Source organism: Calonectris borealis, chromosome 15, assembly GCF_964195595.1.
Source record: "Calonectris borealis chromosome 15, bCalBor7.hap1.2, whole genome shotgun sequence".
Taxonomy (NCBI): Eukaryota; Metazoa; Chordata; class Aves; order Procellariiformes; family Procellariidae; genus Calonectris; species Calonectris borealis.
Window position 1 is genome coordinate 21561502 of NC_134326.1, and position 15105 is coordinate 21576606.

At 40.2% G+C, this 15105-nt stretch overlaps 1 protein-coding gene across 1 annotated transcript in view; it reads left to right on the forward strand.

Moving 5' to 3' along the window:
* Positions 1–15105, forward strand: part of SPOCK1 (SPARC (osteonectin), cwcv and kazal like domains proteoglycan 1) — a 318418-nt gene that overhangs the window by 224911 nt on the left and 78402 nt on the right. The window lies entirely within an intron of this gene.

Below are 15105 nucleotides of genomic sequence, written 5' to 3' on the forward strand. Positions count from 1 at the left end.
TCTATCACCCTTTCCTGTTAAATTTGAACTCGATGGGCTTCAGGTTTCTCAAAAATTTCACTGAGTCTCTAGTTACCACTTGAAATGTGGATGCTTTAAAACGCCCATGCTCGCTCTCTTATTATAAAATTTTTTAAAGAGAAACTGCTGTTCCCTGGGTATAACAGCTGTATTTAATACTCTGACAATACAAAGCACCTCCATAGCATATTGCAGTCTGAGTTTTCAAAGCTTTTTAAAGTACTAATGAATTAAACTTTTGAGGTAAGTAAGCCCTGTAAAGACCGCTATGTAATTAGTTAATGTTTTTGTCAGCCACACATTAAGAAGAATAACTCTGTAGCTGTTAATGTTTTTGTCAGCCACACATTAAGAAGAATAACTCTGTAGCTGTCAGCTTTACAGGAAGTTTAATTAAGCTAGTTAATAAAGCAATTACCTGAACATGATGATGGCTGCACTTAACTAATCAGAAAAAGAAAATAAGGATGATCTTAAATTACAAAACATACCACCTCAATGACTAATGGTCCCTTCAAAGATGGAAAGGTACATTGGTATAATTATTATGCTTCTAATTAGGTGCATTGTTGTTCTGCAAGTTTTAATTAAATCATTGCAAACTAATTAAGTCCGTGATCATGTCTCTTTTTGTTTGAAAATGGAAAAATCACCTCCTGTTGTCATAACATTAGGTAACAAATTTGATATTAAGGGATGTGCAAGAGAAATAATTTTCAATAGTCTTGAAACAGGAGAAAAAATAATGACCAAAATAACGAGATACTATTAGTTAAATGTGTGCAATGTGAGGGCTGCTATGTTTGCTTAGGAGGAATCTGTATTCAGAAGCACAATTAACAGACATTTGTTAAAGTGCCCAAGTGTTGAGTATTCAGTGCAGCATGGTTTGGTTTCTCATAATCCAACCATCGCTGGATTAGCTGCCCCCGGGGCGCGGGGTGCTGCTGTCCAGCTGTGGTTTTGTACAGCTCTCCCTCTCCGTGGTTTCTCGAAGGGGTGGCTCAGCCTTTCCGGTAACATGCCGTGCCTGGTGGAAAACAAGGTACTCAGCAGAGGTTTAGCAAGCATTAAGACCTGTCCTGTCCTCAGTTAGATGAAGAATTGTATTAAATTCTGTGTTAACTTTTAGCTTTGGCTTGACTGTTGTAAGGGAAAACTGAGGAAAGATGGGGAGGCGGGGAAGGAAGAGCAGAAAGAGTAAGAGAAGTTAGGATATGGTTAAAGAAATCCATGGAGAAGAAAATTAAATCAGCCTTGAGCATTTGCTCCCTGTACAAAATTCAGAGATTGTTGGTGGGAGGTACAAGAACAATTTATTTTTTCCTCTCCCTCTCCTCTTTTTCTTCATCATCTTCTTTCTTCTTTTCAATCTGTGAACTCAATTCTTTGCTCCGAGTTCAGAGGCTAGGTCTGACACATCGTCTGTCATGGCCTGAACCTGTGCATGGTCGATCTAGTACGGTACCCAATTCTTCCACCGACCTACGTTGTGATGCTGGGCAATTCGCATTTTCCTTGTTCATAGTTTGGAAAGATCTGGACTCTCTCCCTTAATAAAATACTGGCAGAGCTACTTTGAAGTCATGATGAAAAAAGCTTGAATGATTTAGGGGTTGGGGGGGTGATGTTGTGTGTTAACTCAAATGTGTCTGTATAAGACATGATAGCACCATTACTGAGTTTCCTGGAGTTTTCTGATCAAGCTGGATGGGATTTTTAATGGAGTATTCAAATATCTTTTTGTGGAAATCGATAGGTTTCATGGGATGTGACTGTTCTGATGGAGTTTTCTACAGAAAAAATATTTTAGAGTCATTACTACTTCCTTATTCCAGTAGTGCTCTAAACTCCCTAAAAAAACCTTCTCGAGATGTAGCTGCAGTAGTGATGTATAAATACTGTGCTGGGAAATGCAGTATAAGAACTTGTGCAGAATAAAATAACCTTCAGATTTCCAACAAACATGCACCATTGCTGAGTGACAGAAGAAGAGATGGAGTTTCAGGCAGCGTAAGGTTCCTCCTCTCACATCCAGCTCCCTTGAATCCTTTACAAGCCAGGTTTCCCAAACGGCTCTGATGATACTCAGAGAGCTCTGTGAAGCAATGGAAGAGCTCATCTTTTTGGTGCTGCAGAAGTGGAGGGTTGTGCGATTGTTGTCTTGAGTTTCACTGGTGCTCCCACAAGATAATAAACTCGAAAGTTTACAAAAGAGTCAAACAAAAGAGGTACACTGTTGTGGGGGGTTTATGCTTTTTTTTAAATTGCATTCATTTAAATTGACTAGAATTCAATTGATAGGGTTCACTTACATGTCTCTTAAATTGGCTATATTCATTTCATGTTTACGCACTAAGAGTCTCTAGAACTCGTAGTAACTAGACCTGCCATATGATAATGCAGCCCCTCATGTTTACATGTCACTTGTTACCAGATTACCCAAAAAACCCCTATAAGGGGAGAGGGGGTGGGCTGTGTGGGCGAGTTATACGTGTCTAAATACTCTTTGCCAAGGTATTGTCGAACAACAATGAATACTTTGTGATTTTGTTACAGCAATTTGTAGCGTGGTAAAATAATTTAACCTAGATTCTTGTTTCTTTCTGGTTTTGGTGTTTTGTGGGTTTTTTGTTTTGTTTTTCAAAAGCGGGGGGGACAGGCTTTCTTTACGTAGCAAAGACCAATGCTGAAGAAGGGCAACTCAGTGCAGGAAATGTTTACTCCCTATGCCTTTCTGATTTGCCCACATATGCTTTTTTCAGAGGGATGAAATAATGCTTAGAATGTCACTGATTTTTCTCCTTGCTATTTACGAGCTTCTACAGTGTTGAAGGCAATGTTTTTATTTAGGCACCCAGGTAACTACTGCCAATAATTAGAAGTCTGAATATGTAACATTCCCACTGTTGGTTGCTCGGTATTCCAAAAACTCAGAAAAACAACCTTTTTCTAGGGAGTGTTTTTAAATATATGTGCTGAAGTCTTACTGAATTAAATGAGACTGCATTTCATTAGTGTCTTGAAAAATGAAGTTATGTGCCCATCTTTAGGCTGGAAGATGTAAGCCTTCAGCCATGTTTTACACAGGGAATGAACATCTTGGTTAGTCTCTAGATCACTCCAGAAGTTTTGGTGGTTTTTTTTTTCCCAGTGTTGGTTTTTTGTTTTTTTTTTTTAATTCTCATTACCACATTGTGTTAGATTTATAGAAAGTATTTGTTGATGAAACTCATCACCAGCAATGACTTGCTTGGGAATGTTACCCCAAAGGAGAAAATGTTAGATGCTGCTAGAAGAAAAGCGTAACTTGGGGCTTTTTCTCTTCACGTGTGTGGAAGAAGCCAATGTGCTTTATTAATAAACTTTCACATTAAAATTACAGCAGGTGCTCAGGGAGAAAGAAGCAGCAGTGAGTAGACTGTGCCTTGTGTACTTTGAATTACTGTGTCAGTAATGATGGATGGAGCAAACAATAAAATTTCACCTGTCACACCATGCTTATGAGGCTATAAGCCTTAAGGCGTTTGTAATTGGCTTCAGCCAGCAATGTTAATGAAGGTGTATTGGAAAATTAGATTATTTGAATGATACAGGCTGCTTTACATTTTTAGTATTCAAAAGAAAAAGCTAGAAACTCAAAGGGACTGAAGCAGTAAGGCTTGTTCTTTGTAAATTGTCTCTTGTCCCTTTATAACAGAGCAGGCAAAGGAATAGTTTTTAGATAAAACGTTCATACTGTGTAGAATATGAGTTATTTTAAATGATTCTCTGGGGCATAGTTTTTAAGCAGTGCGTGGGAGGTGCAATGCACGTAGTTTCCATTAACAATAATGGGATTTATGTGTGTATCTTCTTTATATTATGCATCATGCTCACATATGCCCCTATAGTATAATTGGACTAGAAAACGCATCTTGGGGTTGACATTACTCAATGAGTTGTCAGTGTGGCATGAAGTGCACAAGTGAACACATTTCTCATATTTGAAAAAAATCTGTGCAGTGTAGATGCACAACTAAATTGGGTTTTAAATAGTTATGCACATAGTAATTGTATCATATTAAATGTGTTTAGTTGGTCTTAGAAAGAAATCAGATTGGTATTATACACATAATATTGAGGAGATACTGTGATAGTTGTTGCAGGTATAATGATACGAGTATTTTCCAGTGAAAGCATTTTATAGAAAAATGTCAGTCTGAGCTCACAGTGTTTTCATCAAAATCATTACTCTGAACTTTCACTGAATCTAAGGAAAAATTGAGAGGAACCTGTCTGGGCCCTCAAAATATCCATACCCTGACTGGAAATCGGCTAAGAACCTGCTCAATGATAACTTGCAGGTTGACAGTTCTTCCCAAGGAGATAGGGAGTGTTTGTTCTGGTTTGGTTTTTTTATTATTTTGTTTTTAAAAAAGTGAAGTGGTGGAGGTGGGACAAAGTCCTCCAAATCTTCAAAACGTGGAGTCATCCAGATTACCTTTTGATGGTATTATAAGGATTGGGCCATTTCTAGAAGACTTTGTCTTTTCCCTTCAGGGGCTATTATATCCTCTTCTCCATTTCCCCTCCCTATACCTCCAGGTACTCTACATTAAGACTTTACTCCATGCGACCAAAGGAAATGGCAGGAGGGAGCTCGGGTTGTGGAGAGGACCTGGGAGCGCTGCAGCGATCAGCTGCAGAGGGTGTAGAAGGTGGTTTGGACCTGATGGTCTTGGGATAGCGTCTGTGGGGAGGAGAAAGAAGAATGATGAGGTTATTATCGTGGGGATGGGAAGATGTAGGGGACATGAATTCATAGAAAAATTGGACTTAGTTTCACTGTTTGCAGAACAACTTGCACACACTGGGCCTGTGCCCAGTCACTGGCAATTAGACGGTACGAGTGGAGTTCTTTGGTTCGCTGAGGGTTTTCTTCCCAGAGGTAATACTACACAAAACAGAAACGGAGCGCTCAACTAGTTGCATTCCCCTCACCTGTGATATTTTTGTCATAAATAGAGGGAGGCAGAGAAGACAGTTTATAATCCGTGTAGTTACACACATTAATTTTTGTTTCCATACACTTTGGACTGTTCTCCATTGGTGTATGCTTTTCTTTTACCCATTTTATTGTGTTACCTATAGAAATAAATACAAAGGGAGAAAGGATCACAGTCAAAAACACAATATTCTTCTAGTTTCCTGTAATGTAATCCTAGTAAAATAGTTTCTGCTGCAAATATACTTTTTTATTTTTCCCTAGAAGAAAATGGCATATATTTTGTTCCACGTGTGTGACAGCGGGGGATATTTTCTTGTAATGCAAGTTTTGTCTTCTGTTGTTGTTACCTGTTCAAATTGAGAGAAGAATGTGAAGAGGGTCATTTTAGGTCTAGCCAGCTGTACTCACACAGGAGATCTTAATGAAAAGGTAGGGAAATAAAGGAGAAAGGGAAAGATTTCAGTAATGCTGGTTCTGAGATCTTGGTATGAATTTCTGCAGATTGACAGAGCAGACGTCTCAAAAGACTTTTAGTAACCTGCATTGTCAGGTCAAAAAAGACTTTTTTTTAAATGAGTGATATGAGGGGGAGAGGGTGCTGCAATGCCTTTTAAAGAAGAGTTTCCTCAGGTAGCGCGGAGAGGGTAAAGAGCCTTTAAAAACTTCAGCGGTTGAATGGGGATGGGCACGGCTTTCTTCAGTCAGTGGCACAGACATAGCACTGTGTTCATTTGCATTTCATGATGAGAGCGAGTTCAAAAATGCAAGAACTTATTAATAGAAAAGCAGAGGCTTTCAGAGGGGAGATGGCACTGTTATTCAAGCTGTCTCTTCCAATTCCTCTGTAGGATAGAAAAGACAGGAAAACCTTGTAGGATGCAGTTCTAATCTGGGGTTCTGCCCAGCCTTGCAGAGCTCACCCTGCAGGACCTCTGCAAATCGATCTCGTGTCCTGGGGCAATACATGGCAGCATCGTGCAAATCCTCCCTCTTTGATTGTGTGTCCTCTGCAGATCGCGTCCACCCCCGCGTGAGCTCTGGGGTGGTGAACTGGAGCTGCTGGTGGGGCTCAGTCAGCAGGGGAATATTTTTGTCCTATTGCATCTCTGTCTGCAGTGGTGCGCCACGTGGTGCTTGAAAATTGGCCTGCAGTCTTAATATTTTGTGTTGAGACATAGAATTTCTTTCCTTACAGACGTGTAATCACATCATGTAATGCATTTTGTCTGCCACCGTGTACTGTTTCACCTTTAGGTGAATCTTTGTTTTTTACTTTCTGTATATTTGGGCTGTTTCTAGTTCCAGTTAGGGGCTGACTGAAGTGTTAGATTAGTCCAGCTAACTGGAGAGATGGAATCTGGCTTTTTTTAGTTAGTCAGTAGCGGTGTCCTTCTCTCACATGTGATAAAGTGCATCTTTTCCACAGCTTTCTCACACCTCCCTGGCTTAGGATGACACAGCATAGTGTCTGTAAAAACCTGTTTCTGTTATGGCTGTAAATGCTCTTCCTCCATCACGCTTAAAGTAGAAAACAGATCTGAAGACTTGAAGTCCATAGTTGGATTTCCAGTAGCAGCTCCCAAAAAAATGAGCTCTTGGAAGCAGCACCCTGTTGGAGTGCAGGATGCTCTCCCCTCGCAGTACAGCTCCCGGGAGAGCTTGGGGGGAATGCCCGGCACCTTGAACTTGAGCAGATGCAGATACCAAGTGCTTTGCTGTGACGCAGGCTGCTGGGTGAACTCGAGACTTGGATAAAGTACTGCAGTATTTGCTCAAATGAAGGCCAGGTTTGTGTAACAGTTATGCTGACATGCTGCGGCGCTGTGCTCTTAGCAATGCGTGTGTGCTGGCATGAGCAGAGTGCCTTTACATCCGAGCTTGTTCTCATCCAGGCAGTTGGCACACAGACAGGGCCCGTGACAGATGAAGGTGTCTGTGGACACTGCCTTGCAGTTGGAGTCCACAACTCCCGTAATTGCGCCCACTTCACCGGGATGCAGTGGAAACTTAGTTGGCTTTAGATTTCGGTGTGGTTATTTTTCAACTATGTGGTCTGAGCTAACTTGGTTAGTTCAAAGCGTTATTATAAAATCAGGAATTTTGTTTGTTTCTGACTTTTCCTGGTTTCACTATTGCTCACAAGACTGAGAATAAATAACGAATAAAAGATTCTCCTTTAAAATCTCAGCTTGTAAGAAGGACAATTTAATATAAATGTTGGGCACAGGTGAACAAAAGGCAAAAGGTAGAGAATGTTTCCAATATTGTTTCACAGGATGAGACTATTACCAATGCTAAATTGTAGTCATTGAGATGCTTTTCACCTTCCCCCTTTGTCTTTCTAACATGTCTTGAGGCTGGAATTAGTCCTACCCCTAAATTTAAAACTCAAGTGATCCACAGAAAGACCTGTTTATAGCTGCACGGACCAATACTATTGACCCTGCCAACAGAAACTTACTGTAACAGTCCAGTTTTAGTATTGACCTAAGGTGAAAGTAGAACTGATGATGTTTTCAGAGAGACAATGGAAAGGAAAACTGTTCTTGAATGGAGGCATTGGCAAGAGTATATGTCTGGAAGTGCACAGTCCTGCTTATCAAATTAAAAAAAAAAGACAATACTATAGGTAGTGGTATAGTTAATTCCCTTATGGGTGTGAAAGACTGGCTCCCATAATTCTTATTTCCATTATTGTTGCTCCATTACCTTTGCCAGTACTTATTAGGCAAAGAAAATGATCAGCACAATCCCTCACGTGGCTTCTACATGCTCCCCCAATGGCTAGGAATAGACTCATAACATCTGGTGTCACAACTGTGTGACATTATTTTGTCTTCCAGTGTCATTTGGAGTGTATCTGTGATAAAAGGTGAAGGTAAATCCAAGGATGGAGGTGATCTTTACATATTTATAGCTAGCAATACCACATGGGAGCGAGATGAACCTCCAGTGAAATAAATAGGATATTAAAAGGAAATGTGAAAACTGTGTTCCCTGATTCTTTAAACCTAAAATGAGTGTATAATCATTTATTTTGCCTGTCAAACCAATGGCATCCTCAAACCTTTAGTCATGTTTGGATATGACTTAAAGTATGCTTTACCTCCAACCCTTGGTTAAGATTCAGTGCATAAATAACAACTTGCAAAACTTCTTGACCCAGATCATAATCAACAGCCTGTTGTTGTTTTTGTGGGCAACTTTTTATTTTGACCTAACTATAATAGAGTTGTAAATGGAAGATCACAAATAAAAGTGGCATAAATTCTTATTACTTCTCGTAGCTGCCTCTCTGAGTAACAAATAGAATTAATCAATGGGATTAATTATCTGTGGAAATGTCATCATTACAAGGCAAAAGCAACACCAGGACTATCGATAAGTTTCAAGCAGAATATCTGAAGATGTAAAATTGAACTCTGCAGAAAGTACAAAATAACTAATTTCATTTGCAGATGTTCTTACTGGGAATTGTGGATGCACTGTTTGAAAAAACCCATCTTATTAAATACAAACTAGATTAGATAAAGTGCTAAAAGCCTCCTGTAGATCAAGGTTTCAACTTGTTAATGGACTTTTTCCCTCTTAACTTCAGATTTTCAGGTTATTTCGGGAATATCTTGCCTTTCACACAAATGAAAGCTACTTGCTAGAAATTCCAATTCTAAAGTCTCTGTGTTTAACATTCTCATAACATAATAAGAGAGGTATGTCAAAGAGGCACCTGCCACCCAGGGGGGCTAAATGCTGTAAGATGCGGTGTGAAGCTTGAAGATTGAAGACATTTACGGATTATATGTAGCCAATTTAAATTGCAGGGAGACTGAAATGAAAGGCCCTTCAGTTGATGCACTCACTAGGCTGGAATGTGGTCTGGTTTGTGCTGGATGCCAAACCTGGGACCATAGGATGCACATCATGACCAGATTCTGCTGAAGTTGGTATCAAAAGCCTTTTGGTTCAAATGAACAAATAAAAGGTAGAAAATAACCAGCAAAAGCCTCTGTAAGGGAAATGAAAGAGGAATGCTAGCCTGTACAGAGACCTCCCTGTATTTTCAAAACTAAAATCTGTCATCATAGAGCCTGCATAGGAGGGTTGTATCAAAGTGTGTTTTATTACTTAAATATATCTTGCACAGGCAATACTGAGCAAAGAAAACCCTTTTGAGTTATATAACTCTTTGATGGGATGCCATAAGGTCTTTCATTTTAAGCCAGTAAATTCCAGAGCAGTAATTTAAAGACTACACTTTTCCTTAAATCTAAAAGCATGTTCTAAATCTTGTTGTATTTAGTTTGAACACTTACCTGATGTTCCTGATCCTTTATTTCCAGACTGTGGTTACATCACCTGCAGGCTCTCTGACATACCTTTTGCCTGCCGTAAGAGAACTTGCCCAGGAGAAGGCCCTGGGAGGCAAAGAACATGGTGAGCCCAGCTATGAATATGGGCTAAATAGAAAATAGGGTGAAGGCTTGTGCGCCTGTAGGACACACCACTGTGTGGTGGCGAGGGATCTGTCAACGCTAATATCTGCAGGCAGTGTACTTTCAGTGGGAAGTTAGTTTTACCTGCCGTCAGCTGCCAGTAGTATTAATTCAACAAACTTTAACCAGTTACTCTTGCCAGACGCTGGGATTGCCATTTCGTCTGTGCACCAGAGGTGGGGTGACACTGCAGCCTCCCCCGAGGGAAGGCACAGTCAACCTTTTGGGTTTTCACATGCAAATTTAGTTCAGCTGTGATAGGGCATCAGTGCTTTTGATAAAGCTATCCTGTAGATGCTGGTGCTTAACACAGGGGTTAGATGGGGACACTTCAGTCCTCAAAGATGTTTGCCTGCTTTCTTTTCAGCAGTAATTTTACTTATAGGAGATACTGAATCCAGTCTTGCAGCTCTAAGTGTTCCTACAGATGCCAAAATATACAGGCTGCAGGTTGAGGGCACTTAACTGTTACCGTGTTGACTTATCTATTTCTTAGGACCATACAGAGTCTATAAAAAGAAAAAGAAGCTGTTCCTTGCGAAATAGAAATAGGACATGTAAAGATTAATTCAGAACGCATTTATGAAGCAAGAATGTTATGAGCTCATATGGTCATACACCGAGATAGCTTTTGCTGTCACATACAGTGAAATATTAGATAAATATTAGATTAATAAAATGGATAATATATGAATTGGTGGCTGTGACTACAGGTTAGGATTAAGCATAAGATATATCTGAATTCAGTCTAAAGCAAACAGTTTCCATCTGTGCTAAAGGCTCGCAGCATCAAAAAAATACAATAACGAGATGTTCTGTGTTGTTGTTTAATTAGCTCTGTGCAATTAGCAGGACAGGTGGTCAGGATTTTGGGGGCACAAAGGACATTGGTTGGGGCCAAAAACGGAGACTCCAAAAGTGCCTAATACACCACTGCGAGGGTAATGTCGTGATCCCAAAGGTATTTGCCATAGATTTGCTCTGTGATGTTGAAATACAGCCTAATGCCTGATAAGAGGTTTGTTAGGTTTTTTTAATCAGCTTTCTCGGATTACTGCAATAAGAGTAGAGTATGAATAACACATAGTTTTAGATGATGCGACATCTGTAATTCAGGAATGACAGGATGAAAAACTCTTGTAGATTTACAGGTGAGTGTGAATCATATTTCTACTGTGATAAATTTGGCATTATTGTTACCTAAACTCCTGCTTACTTTCTTCTATTTGTTGATTCTGTATATTTTTTATTAGAGTAGTTTTCAGACCTGAATCATAACTGGAAAATAGGAGGTCATTTTTGAGCAACACATAGGCTACTCTGTGACTAAAGAACAGTGATTGTATTGGTTGGAAAAATCAAATGAGAAGAATTATTCACTTATTGCCTTGTAGAACAACCCTCAGGTTGATGCAAGAGAATATTTGAATGATAGTCAGCAATAGTTTCCTGTTACTTCAGCCTTAAATCTTCTCATTCATTCTGGTCTTCCATTAGTTTACCTTACAGCATTTCTTTTCCATAAGTAGTTAGTTACTGGAAAGTTACTTTTCTTCTCTTCTCCTTATAGCTATCTTAAAAATTTATTTTAAATCTAGTATTTGTCATTATTTCCACTTTAATTAATCAGAAGCCTTTTTAATTAATGTTTTTCTTTTGATGCACTATCATAAACTTTTCAGTGTTGTCAGTGGAAGAATGAGACCCCACACAGCACAGAATGTGAAAGCTTTGACTAAGCCTGGTGATTTCCAAATAACCGCAGTGAAGCTTTCTGTAGAAATGGCTTAGAAAAAAGCTTTCTTCATTATCACTGATTATCTCTATATTGACATGGTGAGTGAAACCCAGTCCATCAGTGTCTAAAATTTTATCATCTAATTCTTCTTCAGAGAAAACACCGTGCGACTTCAGTATCAAATCTTGCAGTTTACCAGTAAATTGAGTGACCCCCTTAAAGACACCTTTAGAAGAGAATCTGAGATGTGAGCTGACACTGAAACTCCAGTATCTTCTTCCCTTGGGCAAAAACTCTCAAGACTAAGCATACACTGTGCTTTCAGGGTGGCAGATTACTCTGTGGGATTTATTGCTTTGTTAAAATGCTCAAGACCGTCATCTTTCACTACTGCGAGAGCCGAGAGCCCTGTCTGGATTCTTCTGCTCGCTGTTCATCTCTGGCTCCCTCGTTTTACACCTTTGGCTTTGGGCTGTATCCTGGGTTCGGGAAGGGGCTCACTTGCCACCTCCCAAAATCTGATACTCTCTAGGCCTTGTATTTCCTCTGTATCGACAGTCATTTCCCTGCTTCTGGTCAGCTCCGGGATACCACTGTTAGAAATTTAAAAAGCCGATCCTTTGACTTCACAGGCTCTTCCTGGATGCACTGTTTAAGTTTGTCTGTTTAGTGGCTTTAGTTTCATCTCTGTCTCCATGATTTTAGGAAGGTGAAGAGAAAGGAAAGGTCCTTTCCCGTTTCTTCTTTCCTCTAATCAGCTGATCCCCTTGTTCTTGGGCTTTCTTTCCCCCCTACCTTCAACAGAGAGCTCTTCGTCTCCGTGGATGGAGCTCTCCGCACAGGCGCTGCCCCGGCCTCTCCGGAGCTGCACCGAGCAGTCACTTCCCGTGGTGCTAAACGCGCTTCAGAACATCGCCACCACTTCTACCCCCTCTTTTTTTCCATTTTATCCAGGAGGCAAGATACTCTGCCATGATATCAATACGTTTTATAATACAGGCTTTGATATTTCATAGCCAAATGCCTCCTTGTTACTGAGGATCGTCTTGTTTTGGGAGTGGGGAGGAGGCAGCGGGAGAGCGGAGCAGCCATGCATCGTTACGCAGGCAGTATGGCGTGGGTATAAAAAGCAACAACGTATGCAGGGAAAGCATTTTCTTTAGGGTATCCAGGAGGCTGGGAAGGAAAGCCAGTTGTATAATTCATGTTAGCTGCCCTTGCTGCTGATCGTGAATTTAGTCTTGATCGTGGCCAATCAGTCACACTTAGAGAGTGACAAGGAAATGTAGCACTGGTGACAGCCTGTATTGCGAATATTTTTAAGGTCTTGGCTAGAACACAGTGCTAACCCAAAATATAGGCTCAAGGCCTCGCTAGACAGGCACTCTTGTCAGGGGCAATTGTGACAATCTAATCTCTCTTAAATTAAATGTTTTTCTACCCAGGGAGTTGTGCAGATCAGTCATGTTCTCTCAGTTTCCAACCATCAGCCTATGCACTGCTGGGGGGATAGATCCCGTACACAGGGTTGTAGTTGACTTCTGCACGCTGCTGTCATCCTTCAGCATCGCTCTGACAGCACAGTTCACCCATTTTCATTTCATTTTTAAACAGAGCGATCCAGGTCACGTCCTCCCCTCAGCACCGTGATGAGGGGAAGCTTCCCTGTTGAGATGAGACGACCAAGAGACCAGGAGAATGCTTAAGGGCAGTGAGGCTTTATCTGTCTGGCTGGTCAGGCTGTGGTCAGAATGCGAAGGGACTAATGCCTCTCCCAAGGGATGGAGGCCAGTACTCAGTGACTTATTTAATGCCTCCCCATGGAAGTGGGGGTCGGACACCCTAACCATGCTATCCAGGGCAAAGAGCAGGTGCCACAAAAGAAGACGAACTCTACTGTCTCTTAAGTATATTGCTTTAAATCAACATGATGACTCTTCATTTCAGTGTCTTCTCATAGTACCTTCAGACAGTATACCAAATAGTGGCAATTAAAATATTTACATTATTTTCAGCATTTTAATACAATTAATTTTTTGACATATGTATCATATGTATGATGCATCCCATTGATTGTGTGAGCTAATGAACAGATAAAATAAGTCACAGTTTATCCTTCTATCTTCAAGGATGTTCACCCATCAAAATACTCACGGTCTCCATAATGTTAAAGAGAAAAATACCACTGCTAAAATGATATTTGAGCCTTCAAATGCTGAAGACAGTCCTTCCAGCACCAGCTCAAAGGAGAGCTGGTAGTGCTACAAGACCAAGAGGACTAGTCTGTAAAGTGTCTGGCAAACATGTAGATACCCAGCCTGAGAACGTAGTGTCTGCTTAAGGCATTAAATGCCTGCGGGCTGAGCAGATCAAATCCCTTTTGAGTGTCAACCCTATAAACCTGTTATCAGTCACTGTGAGCATTATTTATGTGGCAAACTAACTGCAATAGTTGTCAGTGGGCTTAACCTCACTCTTGGTGATTCTGCAGGGAGTTAGACCTTTCCAAATCCAGATGAGAAAAGGCGACGTTGTAGAGTCCAAGGCATATTGCAGTGTTCAGCCAATACTGCCTCTAGGACCCAATTTTCCAGCCTCCCCTCTAAGCAGGGGCTAACTCTTGGAGTTTCAATTGCAAAAGCAGGACTTGGGCAAAGATGCCTCAATTGCTTGCACTCAAACTGCAAACTATTGAGAAAACCATTGAGAAGAGTAAAGCTATTTTCAGTCCACTGTAGCATGACTTTAAGACTTCTGAAGTTTTAGGAGCATGTAAATAATCAAAAGTTTGAAAGCCCCCCCTGTATTAGAGTATATGTTCAGTACTCTAATCTAGTTAATTGGGTCTTGTCGTCTCTCTGGATTTAAATATCATGGCTCCTTTCGTACAACCCATCACGTTGTGTGCTGGTGCGGAGCGTTTGATATTTCCTGCTGCAGAATTGGCTGCGCTTGAGCCATAGTATGTATTTATGCTCTTACAAATACATAGGACTTTGACTCTTTTGTAGATCAAAGGAGCCATATAAATGGTAATTTCATTGCATAATTGTCTTACTGAATACTTTTCCAAAAATATTTAGTAGGATAGAAGTAGTACATCAATACCAGTGAATTAAACTGTTTTGGGATCTTTTTTGAGGATTAACAAATGCTCTGTAAGCTGCCTGGTGTTTATAGAACATACAATATTTCTTTCACAAAACCTTCTTGAATATAAATGTTCATGCGTTACCTTGTGTTCCACCAAGATTGCAACAACTTCTCACTAGAAATGCCCACAAGGTTATAAACTTTCTTGAGAAATTTAGTGCCTTGACCCTACGGTAAGCGTGAGAGTAAGAGCAGTGTATATTAATTGTAAAGGGTTTTTATTTAGGAGGCATGCATGCATGCTGTAGAATATCATATTAGAATGGTAAAAATGCTTCAACTTTGGAGGAGGTTCTTGAAGCCTTTAGATTTCTTCAGGGTCCATGACCTTTTCTTCTACTCCCTTAAGGGTAGATGCTCAAGCTATTCAGATAGTCTTGCTGTTGAACTCACTGAAGTAGGAAAGCTGAAATCAAACCTGTGTTTTAAGCTAGAATTTTGTGTTTCTTGTTATGCACTCCATTAAACCAGAGGGGGTTTTTGTAGATAAGCATTTGTCATCTCCATGTCAGATTTCTCAAAGAACATGGTGAATTAACAAGACATGTTTAATGCAATCTTGACAGAAAGGTTAATGAGAATTCAGAAGGCAGCAAGGAGGAAAATAATATGTACTGCTCCAGGTGAAAACTATAAGGAACCAGAATAAGCTGTAATTCAGCTTGTCTTAAACAGAGGTATTTATTTGTTCTACAGTGAACGTAATTAAA